General features: G+C 43.4%; 2 protein-coding genes across 4 annotated transcripts in view; one reads left to right on the top strand and one right to left on the bottom strand.

Moving 5' to 3' along the window:
• The window catches only part of FOCAD (focadhesin), a 127,314-nt gene extending 126,705 nt beyond the window's left edge, over nt 1–609 (bottom strand). The window contains exon 1 of one of the 2 annotated variants that reach the window (XR_014520909.1): nt 525–609. The gene's annotated coding sequence lies outside the window, so the exon portion shown is untranslated. The remainder of the gene's footprint in view (nt 1–524) is intronic. The other variant, XM_083483273.1, reaches the window with a different exon arrangement.
• Nucleotides 610–1,482: 873 nt separating this feature from the next.
• Nucleotides 1,483–15,512, top strand: part of MLLT3 (MLLT3 super elongation complex subunit) — a 144,734-nt gene continuing 130,704 nt past the window's right edge. The window contains exons 1-2 of one of the 2 annotated variants that reach the window (XM_083483392.1): nt 1,483–1,515; nt 2,185–2,234. The gene's annotated coding sequence lies outside the window, so the exon portion shown is untranslated. The other variant, XM_083483393.1, reaches the window with a different exon arrangement.

Genomic DNA, 15,512 nt, shown 5'->3' on the forward strand with positions numbered 1-15,512 from the left:
TATGTTGCAAGTTTGTAGAAGTCTCCAATCCAATCGCAGAAAGGAGCTGCCGCGTTTTTATTTTTCCAATTCATCAGTATCAAGTCTTTTTGCCGTGCTTTAGGGTGTAGGAAAGTCCACTCGTATTGCCCTTTTGTAAGCTTCCATGTGCTAGGCGAATATACTGTATGAACTCCCATCATCTCTAGCGGTCAGGGATGATGGGAGTCCCGAAACAGCTGGAGACTCAAGTTTGGGAAAAACACTCAATGGCCGGGTCTGCACCAGCCCCTGTTCCAGGAAAGTCTGGAGACTGGCCTGCCCCTCTCCCTATTCCGAGGCTGCCCTCCTTGCTCCGTGGTTAGAACCCTGCAAGGATTACCCCGTGGCTAGAACCCACAGACAGAACTCCGAAATCGGCACCCCGCAGTTTAGAACCATGCAATTAGTGCACCGCGGTTATTACCCCGCGGTTAGAACCCTGGGGTCAGTGACCTGCGGCGGTTAGAACCCCGCGGCCGCCAACGTTCCAAGGCGCGGCTCACCTGTCAAGCAGCAGCAGCAGCAGCAACTTCGCAGCGTGGCGACTAGCCGGATCGGCGCAGCCGCAGTAGCGCCCCCCTCTCTCTCTCTCCCCGCCCCGCCGCGCGGCCGTCGACAAATCAGGGCAAGGTAAGGGCACGTCGGCTTCGATGCTGGTTCCGAGCATGCTCGCAGCCGGGGGAGCATGCGCATTAGACACAAGGTGGCTCGAAGGCCGCTCGGAGGAGGGGGAGGGGCGGGAAGAATCGCCTCAGAGAAGAGAGGATACTTTTAAGGAAGAATAAATAACAAATATTTACTGTAAACTGTAAACAACTAAAAAACATTAGCAGGATTGTAACAACTCTTGTAATGTAACAAGAGCTAAGGATATAATGGAGGGTTTTTAAAAATAAAAATAAAAATGGAGAAGAGGGAAGTCCAAGGATTCGAGGAATCCCTTGTTTGTGATGTTAATTCATATTTGAATGCAAACTTTAATTGTAAAACCAAATAAAAACCTATATGGAAAAAAGAAATAGAATCTTAGAGTTGGAAGGGACCCCTGAGGGTCATCTAGTCCAACCCCCCACAGTGCAGGAATCTCAGCTCAAGCATCCCTGGCTGGTGGCCAAACAAACTCATCTTAAAAGCCTCCAAGGAAGGAGAGGCCACCACCTCTTGAGGGAGACCTTTCCACTGTCAAACATCTCTTTCCCTTCCTGATGTTTAGTTGGAATCTCCTTCCTTGTAACTTGAAGCCATGGGTTTGAGTCCTGCCCTACAGACCAGGAGAAGACAACATTGCTCCCTCTTCCGTGTGACATCCCTTCAGATATTTGAAGATGGCCATCCTATCTCCTCTCAGACTCCTCTTTCCGGGCTAAACATACCCAGCTCCTTCAACCATTCTTCATCAGGCTTGGTTTCCATAGTAACATAGTAGAACATCACACACATATATACACACACACCTATTTCTGTTCCTGTGTTTGAAAGCCAGTGTCCTCAAAGGTCTATCCAGGTCATCAGTTAAGATTTGCTGTTTTAAAATTACGAATTCAAAGCAAGAAGTAGCTTTTCTTTCTTTTCCGGTTTCATTCTGGCTGGGGATTAGTTTCCAGGTCTAATTCAAAGGGCCAGTGTCGACCTATAAAGCCTTATGTGGCTCAGGACCCCAATGCCTTAAGAGCCGCCTCTCTCTAAACTGACCGACCCGGACCCTGAACTTGTCCTTGGAGGCCCTTTTCTATGTCCCCCCCACCCCAGAGAGGTTTGGAGAGTGGCAGCAAGAGAGCAGGGCCTTTTCTGTGGTGGCTCCCCAATGGGGAAACGCTCTCCCCAGAGAGGCTCGCCTGACTCCATCATAACATGGCTTTAGGCGCCAGGCAAAAACATTCCTCTTTACCCAGGCCTATGGCTATTAAATGATCTATGGGCTGTAAAAGTGTGGGGGAAGCGACTATTATTATGACAACTATTTTATTATTAGGCTGTTTGTCAGCTTTTTACTATGTTTTTTATCACTGATGTTCTGTAATGTATTTTTAATGTAGTATACCGCCCTGGGAGCTTTTGATAAAGGGTGGTATACAAATGGAATTAGTAATAACAACAATTCACACATGATCATGATAATAATAATAATAATAATAATAAGTTGTTATTGTTCCTATTTTGCAGGTGGAATAGAAAAAACTGCAGCTTTCCCATCTGCTCACCATCGATCACAGGTTATAACGCTCAACTGGAATATTATTGTGGGTTTGGGGCATGGGTAGGCAAACTAAGGCCCAGGGGCCGGATCCGGCCCAATTGCCTTCTAAATCCGGCTTGCGGATGCCCCAGGAATCAGCATGTTTTTACATGAGTAGAATGTGTCCTTTTATTTAAAATGCATCTCTGGGTTATTTGTGGGGTCTGCCTGGTGTTTTTACATGAGTAGAATGTATGCTTTTATTTAAAAGGCATCTCTGGGTTATTTGTGGGGTCTGCCTGGTGTTTTTACATGAGTAGAATGTGTCCTTTTATTTAAAATGCATCTCTGGGTTATTTGTGGGGTCTGCCTGGTGTTTTTACATGAGTAGAATGTATGCTTTTATTTAAAAGGCATCTCTGGGTTATTTGTGGGGCATAGGAATTCATTCTCCCCCCCCCCAAAAAAAAAAATATATAGTCCGGCCCCCCACAGTGGACTGGTGAAAACGTTTGCTGGTTTGGGGGTTTGGACAGGGAAGGGTAAAATAACGCTAGAATGGCAGCTTAACAGTTGGTCAGAAATAGGCGAAGCATCTTGGACTGTTCAGAATAGGAGCAAACCTCCTCTTCCCCGCTCCCTAGTGCTGTCTAGGTCTGAGGGGAAAAAGGAACAAAGGAAAATTGCAGTTTGAGTTGGTTAGAGTTGAGCTAAGTTTTGCACCCTGCTGGCTCCTGGGGATTCATTTTAATTTTGTCCTCATCCTCTTCCCTGACGAGATCTGCAAAGGCAACACACCTTGGGGAAATTCTGTCAGGCAGTGCCATCCCTGTTTGGGGAAGCTTTTAATGTTTAATGCATTCCTGTACAGTGGTACCTCAGGTTACATACGCTTCAGGTTACATACGCTTCAGGTTACACACTCCGCTAACCCAGAAATAGTGCTTCAGGTTAAGAACTTTGCTTCAGGATAAGAACAGAAATTGGGCTCTGGCGGCGCGGCAGCAGCAGGAGGCCCCATTAGCTAAAGTAGTGCTTCAGGTTAAGAACAGTTTCAGGTTAAGTACGGGCCTCCGGAACGAATTAAGTACTTAACCCGAGGTACCACTGTATTTTAATATTTTTTTGGTAGCTGCCCAGAGTGGCTGGGGAAGCCCAGGCAGATGGGCGGGGTACAGTCATACCTCGGGTTAAATGTGCTTCAGGTTGAGCATTTTCAAGTTATGCTCCGCGGTGACCCGGAAGTAACGGAGCACGTTGCTTCCGGGTTTCGCCGCTCGTGCATGCGCAGACGCTCAAAATGACATCACGCGCATGTGCAGAAGCGGCAAAACTCGGCACACGCAGACGCCCAGTCGCATCTTACGTTCCATTCAGGATGCGAATGGGGCTCCGGAATGGATCCTGTTCGCATCCAGAGGTACCACTGTATAAATAAGATATTATTAGTATTATTATTATTATTATTATTATTATTATTATTATTATTATTATTATTATCATCCTTCCCCTCTAAGTAAGAAGAGAGGCAGCTGGGGGCTGGCAGAGCACAGGCTGGAATTTTGGGGGCAGTACCCCATTTGCTCTGCTGATTTTTGGGGTTCTGTTAAAAAACGAGTGTCTCTTTTGGGGGATCAAATGTGGGAGAAGCGGATTATAACAGGAAACTTGTGTGGCGTGGTTTTGAAAAGTGTAAGCTGGTTGTTAAAATTGCAACTTAGGCATGAGCTCACTAGGTGGTCTTAGGAAAAAAGCACCTCCTCCTCAGTTTCAAATTGCCACTTGTAATTTGGAAGGTAATAGTACATCCCACCTCGCGGGATTGCTACTGAAATAATGTGTGTGAAGTACTTTGCATGTCTGAAATACGCTACAAAAATGGCAAGCAATAATAGTACTGCAAGGCACACAAAATATTGTGTGTTATTTGTTTTAAAAAAAATAGTCCACACAACCTGCCAAGTGATTCTGTGGCGGTGGCTTCCAGTAGAAACAACAACAGTGCAATAAAATAAAATGATCCCCACAGAACATTCACATCAAATCCCAGTTATTTACAACATAGTATAATCAGTACAGATTATTATGAGTCCATGCATAACTGCAGATGTTTGTGACCATACACTTCACTGCTGCGTAGCCTAGACTTGGGAAATAAAGAACTCCTATCCAGCAGAGAGCAAGTATCGGCTGTTCTTTATGAATGCTATTTCTTCATAATTGCTCTCAGCACATTGCCACTGAAATATACTCAGAGTCGCAAAGTGATTTCATGCTCTTTATTCAGCTCTTAGTGGTGAGGAGGAATGAATGAAAGTCCCCTCAAAGTATCTGCTTTATATACATTATTTACACAATGGGCTGCACATGATTGGCTAATTCTGGAATTCTACTGTAAGCCAATCAGGTTGTGGATTCACTTATATCTGGAGCATGATTGGGTGGTTCCTGCCAAGCAATCATACTGCTGCATTGTTCTAGGACCAATCAGACTGCTGCAGTCTGAATCCTATTGTTCTAGGACCAATCAGACTGCTGCAATTTGGATCCTATTGTTCTAGGACCAATCAGACTGCTGCAGTTTGGATCCTATTCAACTCAGTACATAACAGCCACCTTTCCAATGTCTGAAAGGAGTACATCAAGTGTCATTCTGGATCACTACCCCACATAAAACCCCAAGGAGGATGAGAGGGAGGACTCGGAAGTGGTACAATGGGCAGTTTTGTGAAGGAAAAATAGAGCTTACATTCATGAATGCGTTTATAGAAGAAAACTATTCACTCAGCTGAAGGTGCCTGCTTGTAACCTGTCTCTAATTTTCTAACATAGTTTCCAGTCCAGTGATGGGAAATATATAAGTCTGATATTTTGGATTAAGTGGTATAAATGTTGCAAAATAAAAATGAACGAATGCAGAGCAAATTCATGAATGAATGAATGGCGTTTATGATATATAACGATGCTGATAGGAGACTTTGAAAAGGGGCTGCCAGTCAGAGAAAGACAAAACCAAGCTAGATAAGTAGACCTATAGTCTGACTCAATGTAGTAAGGAAGCTTTGTGTGTTCGTATTCCCTGAAATATCGCTTGATGTAAAATTGTAGTTAACAAAATAATCCGTGAGCATGAATAGGAGTGACATAGTTTAGAATTTATTATAGGAATCAGTCAAAGTAAACCTTTCCACTTAAACAAATATTTATTTTAAAGCTCTAAATCCAGGCACTAAAATGTAAATTGACCAAAAGAGCTTTCATTATTACTATGATTAAGGGTAATTTAAAACACAGTAAACTTTTAGGTGCAGCCATTTTTAACCTAAACTGCAGTCGGCTGTATAAGACTGAAATCTACACAAGCAGTGGCCTTCATGCGGACAGCTGGCAGAAACCGTTGCACACATTACATATCATTAGGGGATGAAAAAGCTTTTATAGAAACCTATAACTAAGTCCCCTCTCCGCACTGCAGTATCACTGCTGGGAAGGCTAGAGTGTCACTAAAGTCATTATTTGCTAGGAAAGAAGATGTGTTTTCCTCTTTCTGTTAGGAAAATCATCCATGGAGAGTTTAGAGAAGAAGCTCTTTACTTGGACCACGGTGTCCTTACACTCATACACATAGAGCACCATTTCCCCAAATATAGTCACATTTGTTGTTGTTGTTTAGTCGTTTAGTCGTGTCTGACTCTTCGTGACCCCATGGACCAGAGCATGCCAGGCACTCCTGTCGTCCACTGCCTCCCACAGTTTGGTAAACTCATGCTGGCACCTTCGAGAACACTATCCAACCATCTCGTCCTCTGTCGTCCCCTTCTGCTTGTGCCCTTGATATCTCTCCGCAGGGCCTGCAAGACAGAGCTGTTCGGCCTGGCCTTTGGTTTGGACTCAGTCTGACCTTATGTTTCCCTCCCCTTATGGTCTTATCAGCTACTTATAAAATGAGGCTGCATTTAAAATTGCAAACAACCTCTTGGCCTATTTGCTGAATCGGTGCAGTCATCATTGCCTGGTGCTGACTTATGGAAACCTAAGCAGGCGGAGGGACCACAGTTCAGTGGGTCAGTCTCTGGCATCTCGCTTTTCAACAGGCCTCAGGAGCAGGTGATGAGAAAGGTGTAACCCCGCCCCCCAAGCCTGGGAGATCCTGCCAGTGAGAGTGGATAATCTTGGGCTACCCAGACTACTCATCTAACCTGCTGTAAAGGGAGCTCCCTATGTTCCTAAAGGGGGCGCAGGTGGCGCTGTGGGTTAAACCACAGAGCCTAGGACTTGCCGATCAGAAGGTCGACGGTTTGAATCCCCGCGACGGGGTGAGCTCCCGTTCCTCGGTCCCTGCTCCTGCCAACCTAGCAGTTCGAAAGCACGTCAAAGTGCAAGTAGATAAATCGGTACCGCTCTGGCGGGAAGGTAAACAGTGTTTCTGTGCGCTGCTCTGGTTCGCCAGAAGCGGCTTAGTCATGCTGGCCACATGACCCGGAAGCTGTACGCCGGCTCCCTCGGCCAATAAAGCGAGATGAGCGCCGCAACCCCAGAGTCGGTCACGACGGTCAGGGGTCCCTTTATGTTCCTAAAGCTACAGATGCACAGGAAACTGGTCCACGGTGAAAAAAGGATGCCTTCAGGGTTTAGGAAGTGGGGTCCTCCAAGGATCTGCATGCAGAAAGGTGCTTTTTCACTTATTCATAAAGGAGTGAGGTGGCTGGGTTTGCTGATGGCATCCAGATTGTCCAGGAGCCTTATGCCAGAGGATCCTTATACCTGAAGGAGCGTCTCCACCCACATCGTTCTGCCCGGACACTGAGGTCCAGCGCCAAGGGCATTCTGGCGGTTCCCTCACTGCGAGAAGCCAAGTTACAGGGAACCAGGCAGAGGGCCTTCTCGGTGGTGGTGCCCGCCCTGTGGAACGCCCTCCCATCAGATGTCAAACAGAAGAACAACTACCAGACTTTTAAAAGGCAGCCTGTTTAGGGAAGCTTTTAATGTTTAACAGACCGCTGTATTTTAATACTTTGTTGGAAAGGTTGGCTGGGGAGACCCAGCCAGATGGGCAGGGTATAAATATTGAATTATTATTATGTTGTTGTTGTTGTTGTTGTTGTTACCTGTCCCAAGTGGCACATTCTCTCTTGCACAACCTTCTAGGGACGTCATGCTAAAGTTGGGCAGCACTGCAGGCAGAACATGTATATGGAGCATACAGTAGCCTACATACCAACCATGCAAAAATCAAAGGCTTCCTAACACACACACAGCTCCATCCAGGCAAAGAGGCATTATCATGGCTCAAGAATGCACTCCAGCCAGGCAAAAGCACTTAAATTAGCCAGGCATTTGCAGATCTTAATACCTAGCTTTTAGTGATACTGTTATCTGTTCGTTTGTTCTCTTCTTCTGTGGGTTGCTGTGTTTGTTATTCTAATTTGTTGTTTTAATGTATATTGTAAAGCCTTGGGATTTGATAATGAAGGGAGGTGCATAAAGGTTTTAAATAAATAGTAAACAGAGGGCTGCTTTCAGTCACAGAGGCCCTTTAGAAGAAAAAAGTTTGGGGAAAGTTCCTTAGGTGGAAGTCTGACAGGGAGAGGCTCAACCGCTGTCCACCCTTCCTATCCCTTGGATAATGATAGTAAGGACCAAAGCATTATTTGAGTAGTGCATGAAAGGAAGCAGCCGTGGGGAAAATCAGCAGAGAATTTGTTTTTTTTTAAAAAAAAAATATTTATTAGTTTTCCAACAAATTAAACACAACACTACAAGAAACCAAAAAGGAAAAAAAATACAATACAATACAAAATAAAAGAAACAAACAAAACAAAACAAAACAAAAACCATTTAAAACACAATCCAATTTCAACATCTTATCTTTCTTTCCCTTATTTCCTCGACCTCCTCACACCTCCCTTTTTGTATTCCACTTCTGTGAATTGTTTCAGCAATTCCTTTCCATCTTCCTCTGTTTTCTATCCTATAATTGTCTTAACACATTCTAACCATATTTTTCCTTTTAAAGCTCTATTAATCTATTTATACTTAATTCCTTATAGCATTTCTACTAAAGCCATATAACTTCATTCCAACATTTTTCTAACATTCATTAATTTTACAATATTTCTGTAAATAGTCTTTAAACTTTTTCCAGTCTTCTTCCACCAACTCTTCCCCCAGTCTCGGATTCTGCCAGTCATTTCCGCCAATTCCATGTAGTCCATCAACTTCATCTGCCATTCTTCCCTGGTGGGTAAATCTTGTGTCTTCCAATATTTCGCTATGAGTATTCTTGCTGCTGTTGTTGCATACATAAAAAAAGTTCTATCCTTCTTTAACACCAATTGGCCGACCATGCCCAGGAGAAAGGCCTCTGGTTTCTTAAGGAATGTATATTTAAATACCTTTTTCATTTCATTATATATCATCTCCCAGAATGTCTTAATCCTTGGGCACGTCCACCAAAGGTGAAAGAATGTACCTTCAGTCTCATTACATTTCGAACATTTATTATCGGGCAAATGATAGATTTTTTCAAGCTTTACTGGTGTCATTTACCACCTGTAAATCATTTTCATTAAATTTTCTCTTAGGGCATTACATGCCGTAAATTTCATACCTGTGGTCCATAACTGTTCCCAGTCAGCCATCATTATGTTATGTCCAACATCTTGTGCCCATTTAATCATAGCTGATTTCACCGTTTCATCCTGAGTGTTCCATTTCAACAGCAAGTTATACATTCTTGACAAATTCTTAGTTTTTGGATCTAACAATTCTGTTTCCAATTTTGATTTTTCCACCTGGAAGAAAATCAGCAGAGAATTTGGAGCAGCACCCATTCTTAGATAAGTTGGAAAAATTGTATAATACAAAGTTGGTTTGCTTTACTCTTCATTCTCTTATGTATGTTTTGCAAAAATTTGCATCCCAGTTTAAAGGGAAATAGTATGCCCTGCTGGTTTGGACAGATCTAGCCTGGTCACTGACAAACCTCCTTTTAAACTGTTCCATCACGAATAAAAAGGGACGCGGGTGGCGCTGTGGGTTAAACCACAGAGCCTAGGGCTTGCCTAGATAAATGGGTACTAGCAGTTCGAAAGCACGTCAAAGTGCAAGTAGATAAATGGGTACTGCTCCGGTGGAAAGGTAAACGGCATTTCTGTGCGCTGCTCTGGTTCTCCAGAAGCGGCTTAGTCATGCTGGCCACTTGACCCGGGAGCTGTACGCCGGCTCCCTTGGCCAATAAAGCGAGATGAGCGCTGCAACCTCAGAGTCGGTCACGACTGGACCTAATGGTCAGGGATCCCTTTACCTTTACCTATCACGAATGAAGATCAAAGTCATGTGCCAAACCATCTGGTCAGGGTCGCAGAGAGGCAGGGACTGATGTACTAGGGACCTCAGACATGGAGCTTTCATTTTAAAAAACCCAAAGGAAGTCTTTAGGTTTCTTAGAAAGAAAGTTATGAAGCAAAATGTGTAGGTACCTTTTTAAGCGATTTCTCTTACATTAGCCAGCCTGGCTGTTCCCTGCTTTCATTGTAGCAGACAGAAGTTCAAAAGGTTAAGCCTTTTTCCAGTATGGAAATACAATTTGGAAAGCTTCGCCTCTTCCCATTTTGTCTGCCAGACGTTTTATCACTAGTTGAGTTCTTACGTTCTCGAGAAAAAGACTCTGCTTTTGGTTGTATGCAAATAAGGAACTATAAAATCAACTTGTATGTCTGTTAATCCAATCCTGAATCCAGATTTCTTATTTCTAATAATCTCAGGTCTCCGAATAAAAGTACCACTACTGATCATATATGTGTGATTCCTATTAGCTGGCTGTTCTGGACTGGCAACATAACAACCAGTCATGAATAGTGACCCTGTTCGTTTCTGAACTAGGCAATCAGCCTTTGCTGGCTTCTACATTACAACTTGGACATTTTTGAAAAGACAATAGAGTGGGTATACAGTGGTACCTCGGGTTAAGTACTTAATTCATTCCGGAGGTCTGTACTTAACCTGAAGCACCACTTTAGCTAATGGGGCCTCTTGCTGCTGCCGCGCTGCCGGAGCACGATTTCTGTTCTCATCCTGAAGCAAAGTTCTTAACCTGAAGCACTATTTCTGGGTTAGCAGAGTCTGTAACCTGAAGCATATGTAACCTGAAGCGTATGTAACCCAAGGTACCACTGTACTCCTTTCCATTATTTTTCAGTATTTTTGCACAAAGTAAAATGCACTCTAAATACGGTATGTCGATGGAGAGAAAGGTCGACCGTGTGGATCATTTGCTAGGATAGCATTTTTCTCTTGACTCCCATCAGAAATGGCTTACATTTTCCTGTTTTAATTGAGAAGTGTGATGAGAAAACTTATTTTTCTCCCTTCTAAATAAATAGAATTACACCACGGTGTGTCACTATTGCCCACCAACATAATAACAATGTGAATAACACAGTAGCAAGTTTCCAAATATCAATGATATCCTAATCCCAACGGGCTTCAGCTAAATGACATGGAGACAATCTGCCTAAGATGTTCTATTCTGGCAAAAGAAAAAGATGTGAAAGCCAGCCTGGGGGTTGGGGGGGGGGGAGAGAAATGAAGATAAAATCATGCAAGATGTTGAAATGGAGAATATAAGCTTTCATGCAAATATTGCAGTGCAGACTGTGCAGACTGTCATTTTCATTATCAAGATTTTGTGTTCTAAAAAACCATGCTTAGGAAAGCAAAACTTACACTTTGAATGGGATAAATCAGTTTTCAGTAGGAAAAAAAGCACTTTCTATTTTGTTTTGCTTTTTAATATAAAGGACAAATAATCTCTGAATGAAGAAGATTTGAGCATTCCATATTTAGCACTAGTTCAAATGATCAGTTTTATATCTGCACAATGCTCCCAGAATGCCTTTAGTGATGCATTCACATCAATAATGGCTTAGAAGAACCTGGGTTTCCATAGATACAGATGCTGCTTTTTGGCAGCAACTTGTATGATAATCATAACCCTCTTTTCATAGTCATGCTGATAAGAAGCACAATATTTAAAAGTAAACTATCCACGTCTTTGGCTAATGACCAAATTCCTATCTCATTTCTATTACCTCTTTCATAAAATTAAATTCATTTTCATCATTTAAATACATGCAATTTCATATCCTAATTTCCATCACAATTTTTATATACGGAGGTATAAAACTGAATATTTGAATAAATTATCTTTGCAGTATTCAGCAAAGAGATGGCAGCTAGCTTTGAAACTATTCCACCTCTTTAATTTTTGTATGGTTCTCATTCAATAAGCTAACTGGTTCTTATGTAATAAGCTAATGGTCAAATCCCACATTTTGTCCCTCCCTCACTTACATTATCTATCTCAGCATAATATTAATTTAAGCAGGAAATTTCCAAAATAAGCACCATGACCTAGGCAGTTCAGACATATAGTGGCAGTTCAGACATATAGTGGCAAATCTCAAGAATGACCAAATTCCATAGGCAAATTTCAGAATTTCTTTGCAAGAAATTGCAAGACTTCTGATTTTTAAAATTTTTATTTTTTTATTTTTAAAAAAACATTTATCAAGGGAAAGCAGTGAAATGTCCAAAATTCCTCAAGGTAAGCCAGAGCTTGTGAGTGAATTTGGGTGGGATGGAGACTTAAGGAACTTAGCAAGAGGTAAAAGAGTTTTTGAGGTTTGTGTCATCATCTCTTGAACCCTTAAGAAATGTCAAGTACATGTTAGACTCCGATGTAAATATCATGTTTCCCTTTATGTGCAAAATATCCCTTTAAGAAACAGTTGCAGGGCTTGTCCACACCAGAGTTTAATGTGTGTTTGCAGCTGTTTGCATTCCCATTTGTGTAATCCACATGAGATACCCCTCAAACAGTACCAATATTGATGCTTCCTTTCCAGCCCCCATAAATTCAGTTTACCAATACAGTGGTTACCTCGGGTTACATACACTTCAGGTTACAGATGCTTCAGGTTACAGACGCTTCATGTTACAGACTCCGCTAATCCAGAAATAGTGCTTCAGGTTAAGAACTTTGCTTCAGGATGAGAACAGAAATTGTGCTCCGGCAGCGCGGCAGCAGCAGGAGGCCCCATTAGCTAAAGTAGTGCTTCAGGTTAAGAACAGTTTCAGATTAAGAACGGACCTCTGGAATGAATTAAGTACTTAACCCGAGGTACCACTGTACAGGGATAATATGATTAATTAGGGGAAATCAGCCTCTAAATCACTCCCACTTGGGGTTGCAGATGAGTTATTCCCGAGTTTGGGAATGGGTGGCTCAACTGTCACTTTCTGCCGCCCCCCTTTCTGCTCCCTCTACTTCCTCACAGCTTTCATTTCTTTTCCAACTGTGCTCCTAAACCATTTCTGGCACTCTCCTTAACTTTTTTTATTTTCTCATTGATCCTTCAGATTTGCACAAAACCAAAAACCTGCACAAACAAGAAATGCTTAATGTGGTTTGCTTGTGCACTTTCATGGTTTTGCACAAATCTGAGGGATCGAAAGAAAAAAAAAATACACTGGATATTGCACAGCTCTCTGCACACATGCCCTGTCGATACTTAATCATCATAACACAGGGGTCCTCCAACTTTTTCAGCAGGGGGCCGGTCCATTGTCCCTCAGACCTTGGGGGAGGCTGGACTATATTTTTTTGGGGGGGGATGAATGAGGGACAATGAGCGAGCCACGCAAAAGGGCTCCGGAAAGGGGCTGCTTTGAATGGCGGCCACTCGAGAGGGGCGCTTAGCCAACTGCGGCTCCTATGTCTTGCGAACAGCAGGGCCTCGCGGCGGGGGGGGGGATGATGAGCAGCGTGCAAAAGGCTCTGGAGAGGGGCTGTCACCAACAAAGCCCAGTCCCCTTCCTCCTCTAGGCAGGGCAGGGAGAAACCAGGAGGAGGGAGGGAGGAGGCGCCACCGCTGCCCCCGTGTGTGAGAGGGAGAGGGAAAGAATGTGCAGCTTTCGATCCACGCGGCAATTTCTGGACTGTCCGCAGGCCGGATTTAAATAAATAAATAAATAAATTTTATTTATACCCCGCCCTCCCTGGCCAGAGCCTGGCTCAGGGCGGCTAACACCAATAAAATCACAGTAAAAACATAATAGGGGGGAAAGAAGGGGGTAACCAATTTTAAATACAGGTTAAAATGCAATTTAATATGCAGCCTCATTTTAAAAGTAGCCCATAGATCAAGACCATAAGGGGAGGGCAACATAAGGATCAGACTGAGTCCAAGCCAAAGGCCAGGCAGAACAGCTCTGTCTTGCAGGTCCTGCGGAAAGATTTCAAGTCCTGCAGGGCCCTAGTCTCTTGTGACAGAGCGTTCCACCAAGTCGGGGCCAGTGCTGAAAAGGCCCTGGCCCTAGTTGAGACCAATCTAACCACCTTGCGATTTGGGACCTCCAAAATGTCATTTGTGGACCTTAAGGTCCTCCATGGGGCATACCAGGAGAGGCGGTCCCGTAGAAGGCAATTGGGCAATTGGGCCTGATCCGGCCTGCAGACCTTAGTTTGCCGACCCATGTCATAACAGAACCAACAGATTAGAAAGCAGGGATACACACGAAAGGGAACGTCTGTTGGTATGAATGGGAAAGGCTGAAGTAGCTCCTCATATACAAATTTACATGTCTATGAATGTGGACCAGTACAAACTAATTTGAATGTTGGAAAGTGGATTAACAGCCAAATATTGATCAAATGTGGACAAGCCCTTAGTTAATGGTGTGTTCTGTTCTGCAGTGCTGGTGACAATCATACCTGCCTGTCAGGAGGTTTTAAAGCATTCTGAGGGAATGGGAGGCAGCAGAAATGGGTAACATTGCAAAATGCTGAGTTATGGTGGCGGGGAGTTCTGCAGGATACAAAAATTAAAGAAGCACAAATATACAAACTGGTGTTTATGAAAAGTGGGACCAAGGGCATAATTTCCCCATAAGGTGAATGTAAAGGGACCCCTGACCATTAGGTCCAGTCATGACTGACTCTGGGGTTGCAGCACTCATCTCGCTTTATTGGCTGAGGGAGCCGGCGTACAGCTTCCGGGTCATGTGGCCAGCATGACTAAGCTGCTTCTGGTGAACCAGAACAGCACATGGAAACGCCGTTTACCTTCCCGCTGGAGCGGTACCTATTTATCTACTTGCACTTTGATGTGCTTTCGAACTGCTAGGTTGGCAGGAGCAGGGACCAAGCAACGGGAGCTCACCCTGTCGCAGGGATTCGAACCGCCGACCTTCTGATCGGCAAGTCCTAGGCTCTGTGGTTAAACCCACAGCGCCACCCACGTCCCACAATTTCCCCATAGATGGTGCCATAAATGGGATCTCTTTCCCTGTACCCCGCTTTCTCCTAGGGCTACTTTTTAAGAAAGAAAACAAACATGGGGAGCAGTTCCAATTATAGAACTGAGTAACATTTAGTTTGACTCCTAATTGGCTTTGTGGGTTGGAGCCAGAGGTTTTCTAATTCTGCTACCTGAGACCTTCTAATTAAAGATCCCTGGCTGGACCATTCTCTGAGGGCTAGGGGAGGTTTGCAGGGCATAGAGATGTGAGACTGCTGTTTACTCTTAAAAGCAAGAGAACCACAAAGCCTGATCCATTTCCCCAACAGCAGAAGCTTCTCAAGTCTCTTCTGTACTTAGCATTTAATTCAGCAAATAATTGGGATAATTAACTTAGGTAGAGAGCTACTAATTACGTTTAAACTAGCCTAGCATAAAAGTGTAATCAGAATCAGGTCAGAATGACTTTCTGTCAGTCGCATATTTGCAATTACTGAAGCAAATGAATTATTTGAGCCAGGTTTATGTTTGTTTTACTAGGTTTTCTCCAGAGCATAGATGTTCTCGAGGCAATGAAAAGTCAAATACTTCCCTGTAGGTCTCTCAACCAGACTTTCCACTCTGAACAGCTTTCCTTATTTGTCTCCAGAGGCCTATAACATTTTTATTTACTTTTTTGGAAAAGAAAAGAAAAAGTTCCGTAGCTAATGTCATATGTGGCAAGGGCTGGCTATTACTGTGCCTGTATTTCTTGTCAGCTGTTTCTTACCTAGAATTGGGATGCTAGTTAGTATTAGCAGGATATAGTCTTTAAAAAATTAAATGTCATCACCAGTCATATCAAGTAATAGGCCTCATGGGGTTCATCTCAGGTAGAGGCGAATGTAAGCAATCTAAAGCCAATGGATTCAAGATTCCAGTCATACCAAGCGGGTGGTGTAGCTTTTACTTAGCTGTACATCACTTCAGAACAAGCTGAAGGACGTAATACTTGTTGTTGTTGTTGAGTCGTT

This window comes from Podarcis liolepis, assembly GCF_965112155.1.
Source record: "Podarcis liolepis genome assembly, chromosome: 17".
Lineage (NCBI taxonomy): Eukaryota > Metazoa > Chordata > Lepidosauria > Squamata > Lacertidae > Podarcis > Podarcis liolepis.